Genomic DNA, 12043 nt, shown 5'->3' on the forward strand with positions numbered 1-12043 from the left:
TATCAAGGTCAAGCTTATCAGTTTGTCTCCCAAGTTACCTTGTGTATCTATATCCTGGGGAGGCCAGGTAGCATAACGGATAAAGCACTGAGTTAGGAAGACTCGTGTTCCTGATCCAAATTTAACCTGACAGTCACTAGCTCTGTGATCTTGAACAAATCACTTTATCTTGTTTGCCTCAGTTTCCTCATCTGTAAAATGAGCTAGAAAAGGAAATAACAATTCAAACCATTATCTTTGCCAAGAAAAACCCCAAATGGATCAAGTTTGAACTGGAAAAGGACTGAATTGAATACACATTGACGTTTAAAGTTCATAGACCCAAGATTAAGAACTCTATCCTAGAGGCAACAAGAAGCCACTAAACATTTTTGGGGCAAAGGATAACAAGGTCAGATCCATTCATTAGGAAGATTGTTTTGGCAGCTGTTTGCTTGGCTCAAATTTAAAAGTTCTATTAAACAAATACCAAAATCCTACCCCTATTTAACATTTCTTCCTGAGAGAAGCACACTATGTACATTGTTTCTATTGTCTGTTTAAAGCTATCTTTATCTGGTCATCTAGGAATAGGGATATAACAGGGATAGAAATCTATAGTATTAAATTCTTCAATCCTTTTCAAGATGAAGGAAGCATATCCAAAAGCCCACAAATATCCTAACCATCACATGCCTTTCAATAAGTCTTCCTGTTTTCTTCCAGTCTCTGGGTCAGGTCCCTTTCTGGACAAAGTCTCAAGAGGGGGCAAAAATCTTGAGCACCTTTGGTTTTAGGCTCATCAGGACGTGGGGAAAATTAAAGGCAAAGTCTTGGAGGGTGTTGGTAAATTAAGATTCCTAATTTTATATTACTGAGAAGTGTAGCTTGAGACCTGTTCAGAAGTAAAAGCATTAGAGTCTATTAGAAGTAGCTTTTAGCATAAAAGATGACACTAGAAAAGATCTGATCCCAAGAATGTCATCTGCATTTTGCTCCCCAGATTCAGGAGTTCACCCCTCCTGATGGAACTCCAGTTTACATTACCATCTTATAATCACCTGTCACATCTGCATGCAGATGTTTACAATTTGTAACTTGTGTGTCCCATAAAACTTCAGTGTTGGTGCCATACTCTGTAATCTAATGAACTTGGATGGGGAAAAAAAATCACATTTTCATTTTCTCTTCTAACTTAAATTTAGACTTTCCCTAAATTATGATTTTTAAAAGAATTAATTGTAGGGGCAGATAGATGGCTCAATGAATAGAGCACCAGCCCTGAAGGCAGGAGAACCTGAGTTCAAATCCAGTCTCAGACATTTAACACTTATTAGCTGTATGATCTTGGGTAAATCATTTAACCCCAGTTGCCTCCAAAAAAGTTAATTAACATTTTTTTCAAGCAACAAATATTTTAAAAATTAATCTGTCCTTGCTAATATTCCTTTTCTTATTTTTCTGAGAAGGGGTCACTAGGTTTCACCAGATTGCCGAAAAAAGTTAAGAATCCCTATTCTAGTTCCCAGTCTCAATAGTTCAATATCTAGAATTATGGTGCTCAGTTTCTTCCTCTATAAAATGAGGTGTGAGCAGCTGCTTTTTTAAGCTTAAATTTATTTTTTTTCAGTTAACAAAAATCTGTTCTCTCTTATCTCATTCTCTATCTTCCCATTGGGGGGAAAAATCAAAACTCTTGTAACAAATATGCATAGTAAATCAAAACAAATTTCTACATCAGCCGTATCCAAAAACATATGTTTCATTCTGCACCAAGTCCATCATATTTTTCTGTCAGGAAGAGTACAGCATGCTTCATCATCAATCTTCTAAAATTGTGTTGATCAGAGTTCTTGGGAATACTGATTTTTAATTTTTATATTTTTTCAATTACATGTAAAAACATTTTTTATCATTTAAATTTCAATTTCTTTCCCTCCCAACCTTTTCTCTTACCTCCGTTTTGATGACTAGATGGTTTTTAAAGATTCCCTCCAAGTTCTCTGTCTTTATAATTTTCTGTTATTGAGGAGCAGCTTTGACCCACTAGGAGTTTAGAATTCATTTCCATGCTGGTTTCTCTCACTATCCCTTGTCTTCTTGATGAGACTGTAAATATTTGAAGACAGAACTCATAAGCTAGGTCCTGGGTTTAAAATGAAAAGGAATATTACTATGTTGTAAGAAATGATGAGTTGGTTGGCTTTAGAAAAACATAGAAAAACTTGCATGAAAAAATGAAAAATTAAATGAATAGAGCCAAAAGAATCTTGTACATAACAGTAATATTTTGTTCATTGAACAACTGTGAACAACCAAGTTCTACTCAAATTCAACTACAAAGGACTGATGAAGGAGGATACTATCTACTTCCAGAGAAGCAATTTATAAATAGAAGTAAGTACAGTATGATTTTACATATATTTATATGTCAGAGCCAAATGCTGGTCTCCACTGCGAGGTGAGGAGGGAGAAAGTTTAAAACTAAAAATAATTAAGATAAAATAAATTAAACTAAAAGGAACTTTATAAGAAACCTAGTCTGCATATATAATTTTCCAGAAGAGGAAACTGAGACTCTGGAAAAAGATCATTACAAGTAGGGTTATATAATCATAGGTGGAATCATAAATCTAGAGTTAGAAAAGAACCCCAGAGACCATCTGGTCCAAATCCCAACCATTTTATACACAAGGAAATTGAGGCCCCCAAAATTTTGTGATTTGCATCTTAATCCTGTTAAACTCTTCAAAGCTTTTAACCTTGATGCATCCAGAAATAATAATAAGCCATTATATGAGAAATTTTTCTTTTACTGTAACATACATGTTGATGCTTCTATAATATCCTTCCTTGTATTATTTTTACCTGTATTCCAGAAAAAACAGTATGGAATTCTCTTCTTATCTGTATTCTGTCAATAGTACAATGTATATTCCTAAAGGGCCAACAATATGTATCCCTTATCCAACACAGGATCTTGCACAATTAATTTTTATTGACAATTAATAATTATTGAACTGAATTATTTATTGAGACATTTCAAAGCTAGTTTCTTTTTCAAGGATTAAGGGGTCAAGGTTATACCATATAATTTTTGGATATGTAGTGGGTGCTTAATAATGCTTATTGAATGACTAAAATACAAAGAAGAGTGTGTAGATTGTTGTTGTTCAATCATTTTTAAGTTATCTCCAACTATTCATGACCCCATTTGGAGTTTTCTTGGCAAAGACACTGGAGTGATGAGCAAACTGAGGCAAACAGTGTTAAATGGCTTGCCCAGGGTCACACAGCTAGTAAGTGTCTGAGACCAGATTTGAACTCAGGAAAATGGAGTCATCCTGACTCCAGGCCTGGTATTCCATTCTATCTACTGTATAATGCAGTATGTGTGTATATATATATATATATATATATATACATATATATATATATACGTATATATATATACGTATATATATGTATATGTATATATACTTACATATATAATACACAAATATATATGTATATATATGTATACATAGATAGATATCTGTATTTCTATCTATAATTGTATTTCAATATAATTTATTTCCTGTGTATTTTATTTTACACATTTTAAATATTATTAAGAGAAGGGGTCCATAAGTTTTACCAGCCTGCCCAAGGGATCTATGACAGACATACACACTCACACACACACACACACACACACACACACACAAATTAAGAATCCCTGCATTTGGATGACAACAACAACAAAACTCTCAGATGACATACAAGTTCCCTGACGTGGCATCCAGGGCCCTCTACAATCTGGCTCCATCCTATATTTCCAATTTTATGCTACATTGCTCTTTTCTACATGCTCTACACACTGGCCAAATTGGAATGCCAGATGGTTTTCTGACTCGACGTCCTATTTCCCACTTCCCTGTATTTGTAGAGATTGCCATTTGTTTTTGAATGGATTTCCTCATTTAAAATTTTTTAAAATCCTTATTTTACTTCCAAGTCCACCTAGGGTGCCACCCTCATGCCAGAGCTGGGTCCTTCCCTTTATGTCTCTTTATCTCCTCAGGTTTTCCTAAACATACTTTGTCTGAGTCTATCCTTTGCCCCTAAATTCTCTATCTTGTATTAGGTTTATCTGTGTATATTCTGTAGATGACTGTAGAAGAATATAACCTTCTTGAGGGCTGAAGTATATTTTTTTCATTGTTATATCCTACTAACTGAACATAATGCCTTGAATATGGGACACTTAATATATGTTGAACTGAATATCACTTAGTCAACAAGCATTTATTAAGCACCTAGTATATGTAAGCTACCATACTAAATACTGGAAATTTCAAATATAAGCAAAAAGAAAAATAGCTAGTCCCTTCCCTTGAAAAGCTTATGTTCTGATGGGAGAAAACAACACATAAAATGAAGCTGAAAAAGGGAAAGGGGTACATGGAGAAAGTCTATAGAGTCAAGAATGGCTTCTAGTGAGGAAGGGAGACATGGCTGGCTGGGGAACATTCTTTAAAATGGAGGTTTGAGAAGGAATTAACCCATCAGAGGAGGGGACTGAGGAGGCAGAGTGAATGTCCAGGGTGAGAAGGCTGCTGAGGCCTGGTAAAGAAAGTCTAAAAAGTTAGTAAGAGAGCCTGGAAAGGAATATTTGTTAAGATACTTCTTAGTGAGGCTATTTTTTGGGATTCCAGACGTTGCTTTTTGGACACATCATTCTAAGGCAAGAGGGGATGTGAAGGTTCATGACAGTTGACAAGCTAACTTTCCCACCCAGAGAACAAATTCTTTTCAATTTTGGGGGGATGAAGTCATATCATCTCACCAGATAAAACTTGGAGACAAGATTCTCTAAAATATGATGGTATGATAGGTCCCTGTGGGGAAGGAAGAATGAAAGCCACAGATACCGGGGAAAGAAAAATCCTTAGCACAAGTTCCTTAAAAGACATGACCATTTGTGGGAGAAGGTATAGATCCTGAATTTGCCTTGTTGAGCTGAATACTTTCATTAATAAAATCTACAGCCATGATCCTATTTCAATATTAATTTTTTAAAATAATATTTTAAATTTCAACTTTTTTCTCCCTCCCCCTCCTCCAAGATGGCAAGCAATCTGATATTGATAGGTTATACATGTGCAATCATGTAAACCACATTATTTCCACATTACTCATGTTGTAAAAGAAAAAAAAACAAAAGGGAAAATCCACCTAGAAAACCCCCAAACCAAAATGGAAATAGAATGTTTCGATCTGTATTCAAACTCCAGAGAACTCCAGAGAACATCTCTGGATGTGATGATTCTTTGGGAATTGTCTTGGATTATTGTATTGCTGAGAAGAGCAAAATCAGTCATAGTTGATGATCATACAAAGTTGTTGTTACCATGTACACAGTGTTCTCCGAGTTCTGCCCTCTCAGTATCAGTTCATGTAAGTCTTTCCAGGTTTTTCTGAAATCTTCCTGCTCAGCATTTCTTATAGTACAATAGTATTCCATCACAATCATGTACCACAACTTACCCATTCCCCAATTGATGGACATCCCCTCAATTTCCAATTCTTTGCCACACAAAGAGAGCTGCTATCAATATTTTTGTACATGTGGATCCTTTTCCCTTTTTTACAATAGGATCCTTTTTCAAGTCTCCAAGATTCTAAGCTCTATCAGTAGCTAATTACATGGCCTTGCGTAAAAAAATTTCCTTTTCTGAACCTCAGTTTCTTTCACTTCAAATGAGAAGAGGATGAATCAGTCCCCTCTTCATTAGTATGTCTGGTAGGGGTGGGATATGGAGGTGGAACGTGAAGATAATGTGAGAACAGCTAAAGAAAACCTTGGTTTACAATTCTATCCAGGGAGAACCAGTTCTATTTGCCATGCTGCCTGGCTCTCCTCAACCTCGGTTCATCAAATTTCCTGGAGAATAGCCATCTTATTGAGTCCCTAAGACTCAGCTCTGTTTTGCATTCTGGGATAGATGTAAAATGTTACTTTTGACCTTTTTCCTCAGGTAGGGATTGTGGGGAGATGAAGGAGAAACAATAGGCAGCCTCTCAGGCATCTATGTTAGGACTGTCTACAGTCTGCTCATCCTTCACTGTCAAAATAGATCCTCCTTTCTCAGCTGGGGCTCCTTGGGAAGAGCTGTTTCATTTACAAAATGTTTTTTGCTTGTTCTGGCTCAGAGCTTGGCGTCTATGTGCAACTACTGATGCTGGAAGGCCCATAGAACAGAGAAACATTTATTGGACTGCTGACTTTCTGGGGGAATCTAGAGCTAAGGCTAAATATCTTACCATTCATATCACAAAGGAACATTAAGTCACAGCTTCTTAATCTTTTTTTTTTTTTTGCCATGTACCCCTCAGATAGTCTGGGGAACCCCATGAAGCCCTTCTCAGAATAATTTTGGTTTTTTAATGATTAAAATAAAATATATTAGATTATAAAGGAAAACAATTCTATTGAAATAATTATCCAAAAAAATTTAAAAAAAAGCTTATGGACCCTAGTGTAGAATCTATATACTAAGTGAAAGAGAAGAGGTGGAAGAGAATGTAGGAAAAGAGGTGGGGTGGCTTCTAACTAAAGAAATGGAAACTGTCTTCCCATATCATAGGATCATGAATTTAGAATTAGAAACTTTTTTTTACACTTAATATTATTTTCCAATTAAATGTAAAGCTAATTTCCAACATTTTTTATAATATTTTGAGTCCCACTTTTTTCTCCCTCCCTCCTTTCCCTTTTCCCTTCTCCAGAAAGTAAATAATATATTAGAAAAGATCTTATTGGAAAATATTATGGAAGCTGACACTATGTTGGAATTGGTTAGAATTATCAGTTATTATTTGTGTGATCTTAGATTATTTTGTTCTTCTGGGCCTTAGTTTATCTACATTGGTAGAATAAGGAGAATAAAGAGATCAAGGATCCTTAACTTTCTTTTGTGTCATGGGCTGTCTGGAGAAAACAATGGATTCTTTTTCAGGGGGGGGGGTGTTTAAATGTTTAATGTAAAATGCAGAGGATTATAAAGACTAGTGAAAATAAAAATTTAATATTTTATCCATGTATCCCTAATGAGTCCATGTACCTCAGATTAAAAATTAGATGATTCTAAAGTCCCTTTTAGAATATCAGTTGATATCCTATAAACTCCTTCATTTTCCTAACCAATGAGCAAGCATTCATTAAGGCCCTGTGCTAAGCACTGGGGATGCTAATAGAAAGAATTAAATGATCCCAACTTGTAAGAGATAGGTAGGTGGTTCAGTGGATAAAGTGAAGGAACTGGAGTCAGGGCCAAGTTCAAATCAAGCAATAGACATTTACTAGATGGGTGCTTTTAGGCAAGTCATTTAACCTGCCTGCCTCAGTTTTCTCATCGGTAATATGGGGATAACAATAGCACTTACTCCCAGGTTTGTTGTGAGGATAAAAGGAAATATTTGCAAAGTATTTTGCGAACTTTAAAATGCTATATAAGCAGTAGTTATTATTAAGTATCTTACATTCCAATAACTAAGACCCAGAGAGGCTAATCTGCCTTAGGTAACACAGCAAATAGTAAAGCTGGGATTCAAACACAGTTTTCTTCACTTTATTCTGAAAAGCTGTCATATTCTGTAGGGAATAAGACCTTTTCTAATTTATTTAGCTCTTGAATTAGAAACTAGGACTAAGGGGTAGAGATCACATCTTTCAGCTTAGTATAAGAAAGGAGTAGTGATAAGACCTATGATTTCATTGTCATAGGGACTTTTTCCTACCCATTAAGGTCAGCATCTTCTCTGAAATTTTTTTTGAGGGGAAGGCATTTGGGGTTAAGTGACTTGGCCAGGGTCACACAGCTAGTATGTATCTGAGACCAGATTAGAACTCGGGTATTCCTGGTCAGTGCTCTATCCACTCTATCACCCAGCTGCCTCTGCACTTTCTAATCTAATCTAGCTGCCCAGAAACACACAGGCATGTGAGTTTTTAACTCAGATATTCCTGGTTTTGTGGTCTGCTCTTCTTAAGTAGAGAAATCGCTATTACTATAATTGTTTAAGCAGAGACTGAATGATCACCTGCTGAGTATGTCCTGGATAGAATTTCTCCGGTGGGTATGAGGCTGTACTTGGCTGTCCTTCTGATGCTAAGAGTCTGAGGTCTCCCCAGAGGACAATTGAGCACTGAATCAGACTCATGAGGTAGAAGCAGGAGATTTCAATCTTTCCCCTATATGGACTTAGGAGCTTACTACCAACCTTTCCTCTGAAGAAGCTTTCTCTGACACCTCAAGCTTTATAAGGTGGTACAGTGGCTGGAGTACTGGGCTTGGAATCAGTTAAAACTCAAATCTGGCCCCAGACATTTCCTAGTTGTGTGACTCTCAGCAAGTCACTTGACCCTGTTTATCTCAATTTTCCCATCTATAAAATAAGTTGGAGAAAGAAATAGTAAATGGCTCCAGTATTTCTGCCAAGAAAACCCCAAATAGGGTTATGTGGATATGTGAGACAGAAGGTCATGAAAATAGGGGAACCACCGAGGTCTGCAAAACAAACAAACAAACAAACAAACAAAAACAAAAAAAAAACCCTACTCATTGGAGATTTTAGTCTTTAAAAGCTATAGTGTGTGTGTGTGTGTGTGTGTGTGTGTGTGTGTGTGTGTGTGTATGTGTGTGTGTTCATGCACTATGGATGTATGGGTGAACAGAACTCAATTAAGCAGCTGCTGAGGAGAAAGCAGGATGTATATTAGAGCAGTAAGCAACAGATCTCTTTGTTTAAATCTCAATTCTGTTGTCTAAACTGTCTAAACTGTTCGACTTTGGTCAAACTTTTTCTTTTTCAAAGTTTTGATTTCCTCATCTATAAAATAAGAATTTTATCTCTAGAGCTGGAAGGAACTTTGGGGGCTATATAATTCAGTCCTCTAATTTTATATAAAAGAAAATTGAGACCTATAGGAGTTAAATGACTTTCCCAGTATCACACAGGTAAATAGAATTTGAACTCCAGACCCTTAGTTCCAAAGATAGTACTCATTCACCTGAAGGATACCCTTGCTCTACCACCACCTTGCCCAAAATCTCAAATTCTAGCAGACCAAGAAATTTAACCTATGTACTCCGATTGTGGATTGTACATGTGCTTGTACTGTGGATTCAGAGATGGCAGATGACCTGGGTCAAAAAACAAATGAACTTTCCTTTGTGCAACATTAAGCAAATCACTTAACCTTAGTTTCCTCATCTGTAAGATGAGAAAGGTTTGGCTTTTGAAGTCCTTTGTCATTCTCAGCCAATGATATGCCATGATGATATCATCTGCTCTCTCTCCTTCTCAACATGTAAGGTATGAGGATTGGATGGAAAAAAATGGAATGGGAGACAATGCTATTAGTACCATTAGCTCCTAGCTTCTATATCCTGGTGCTATTAGTGATTAGTATTCTTCTCCTCCTTAGAGATTCCCTGAGCCATTTGTCTAAATCACTTCTTTATCCCATTCACTCCCTAACCCATATTTACTTAGCTTATATATTGGGCTCCATCAATAGAATGTAAGTTCCTTAAGGACAGGAATTGTTTCATTTATGCCTTTGCATCTCTCCTTAGTGCCTGAACTTAGTGGTCTCTCTCACATACTAAGTGCTTAATAGATATATTGAATTAAACATAAGGTAATCCTCTTCACTTGGGAACCCAAGACAGGGCAATTAAAAGAATCCTTTGGCTCACACAACAGGGGTTAATACAGGCCCAAGATAGAAATATCCAGGCAGGGAAGGACATGAGGAGCTCCTCTATTCTGACTCGAACCATTCCCTGAGAGTACACTTTTGTTCATTCTATTGGGGGAGAGGGAAAAGAAGAAAAATCTCTCTGGATCTCAGTTTCCTCCTCTGCAAAGTGAGAAGGTTAGATTTGATGATGTCTGAAGTTCCTTCTTCAGCTCTAAATCTATGATTTTATAATCCCATATAATGCCCTCAATGGACAGGAAGAAAAGTCTTAGATACTTGGTTAATAAGTGTGGAGGATAAAAGATGAAATGGCTGATGAAAACAAAGGTTTAATTTTCTGAGAATATTGATTTATTAAGCAACGCATGCCAATTGCATGACAAAATGAGATCAGACTTCCTCAGCTTAGATCTGAACTCAAATACAGGGGGATACAGTTTTTTAATACGCTAACAATTAAACAGATAAGGTCAATAAATTAAAAGGAAACAATACAACACTGGGTAATCTGATTTCTAGTTGGATGAAAAGATTAGAGACTTTCCAGATTGGGAGGGAAAGAGTAAACAGATGCAGTTGCTAGCATTTATATAGCAGTTTACATATATTAACTTGTTTAATCCTCCCAGTGATCCTGAGAAGTAGATGCTATGATTTATTTTTACAGATGAGGAAACTGAAATAGACAGAGGTTAAAGAATTTGCCCAGGCTTGCCATGACAAGAATAGAGGACAGCTAGATGGTGTAGTGGATAAAGTTCCAGCCCTGAAGTCAGGAGGACCAGAGTTCAAATCTGGTCTCAGACACTTAATACTTCCTAGCTGTGTGACCCTGGGCAAGTCACTTAACCCCAATTGCCTCAGTGCAAAAAAAAAAAAAATAGCCATATAGCTAGTATCTGAAATAGGATTCTAACTCAGATCTTCCTGATTCTAAGTTCTGTGTCCTAACCACTTTGCAATAGCGCCCCCAAGTATGGAGAGAGGATTAAGGGGAAAGGTTCAACTCTGTAAGTCTGGAGAATGTTACTTTATTGCATTTTACATGTAAATCTATGACACAATTAATAAACATTTATTAAGTGCCTACTATGTATCTAGCACTATTTGAAGTATTGCACATTCAAAGTCAGAAATGAAATAGATCCTTCAGGAGTTAACATTTTATCAGTGGATAATACAAAGGTGATACAAAGAGATAAAACTTAGTTTCGCATTTCCCACTGAGTCACTGTGCAACATTGGAAAACTATACTTTATCATCTGGAAAGTTTGGATAACGCATAGGTTTGTCTGCCTCCAAGGGTTGGGAATACCATAGGATTATCATGGTAGAAACCAGTGGTGGGCTAAATGATTGTGGACTAACTGCTCCACAGAGCAAAAGTAGCAGCTCAATCTGTTTCAGATACTAGCTGTGTGTTCCTCAGTTCCCTCATTTGCAGGAATTAGATTAGATTGCTTGCAAGTCCATTCCATCTGTGATTTTGGAAGAAAAGAGCTCTAATGTGGGAATCGGGAAATATTTTGTTCTAGTACTTCATTCTCTTCAATCCCACTCCAAAACATCCTCCACTCAGATGTCAGACATTTTTCTCAATGTGCAGTTTTCCCCCTCCCCAATAAATTTCAGTGACTCCATATTATCTCAAGGACCAAATTTAAAATCTCTGTTGAGCATTTGAAGCCTTTCCCCCATGGCCCTGTACCCTGACAGTCTAGACTCCCTACATGACACTAACCTTCTCCATGTTCTTCCCACACTTCCTGATTCTCTGTACTTGGACTGGTTATCCCTCATGCCTGGAATGTTCTCCATCTTCCCTTCGGCTTGCTGGTCTCCTTTAAGAGTTATCTCAAGTCTCTCTTCTTTAGGAGGGCTTCCCAAGGTCTCCACACCCCATTCTGCTGGTTGGTCCATTCCTTTTGAGAATACCCTTTAGTGCATGGCCTGTGTGTCTTATGCGTGCATTTGCTCATTGTCTCCTCTATTAGAACAGCTCTGTTTTTGCCTTTCTTTTATTCATCCGTGCTTAGCACATCCCTGGCACACTTTAAACTCTTAATAAGCACCTGTTGTCATTGACTCTATGACTCTCCACAGCCTGTAATGACAAAGCACCTGGAACAGTAGAGAACATTTTGGGAAGAAATTGCTGAATATATCCTGCTTGTCTTGCCATACCTAGGATATGTCCTGTTTTTCCCTTAGTGAATTTGCAGGGTCCATCCCTTACCAGCCTCTCTTAGGACAGGGAGAGAGTTCATTTGTAAGGTCACTAGCCTTACATATGGATTATGATTATGGGCATT

At 37.0% G+C, this 12043-nt stretch overlaps 1 long non-coding RNA gene across 1 annotated transcript in view; it reads right to left on the minus strand.

Annotated features, from left to right (window-relative positions):
- The window catches only part of LOC141550463 (uncharacterized), a 74546-nt gene that overhangs the window by 48490 nt on the left and 14013 nt on the right, over positions 1-12043 (minus strand). Inside the window, exon 2 of the long non-coding RNA XR_012484607.1 lies at positions 1936-2088. This is a non-coding gene — a long non-coding RNA (uncharacterized LOC141550463). The remainder of the gene's footprint in view (positions 1-1935; positions 2089-12043) is intronic.

The sequence above is a fragment of the Sminthopsis crassicaudata genome, chromosome 1, assembly GCF_048593235.1.
Source record: "Sminthopsis crassicaudata isolate SCR6 chromosome 1, ASM4859323v1, whole genome shotgun sequence".
Classification (NCBI taxonomy): Eukaryota; Metazoa; Chordata; class Mammalia; order Dasyuromorphia; family Dasyuridae; genus Sminthopsis; species Sminthopsis crassicaudata.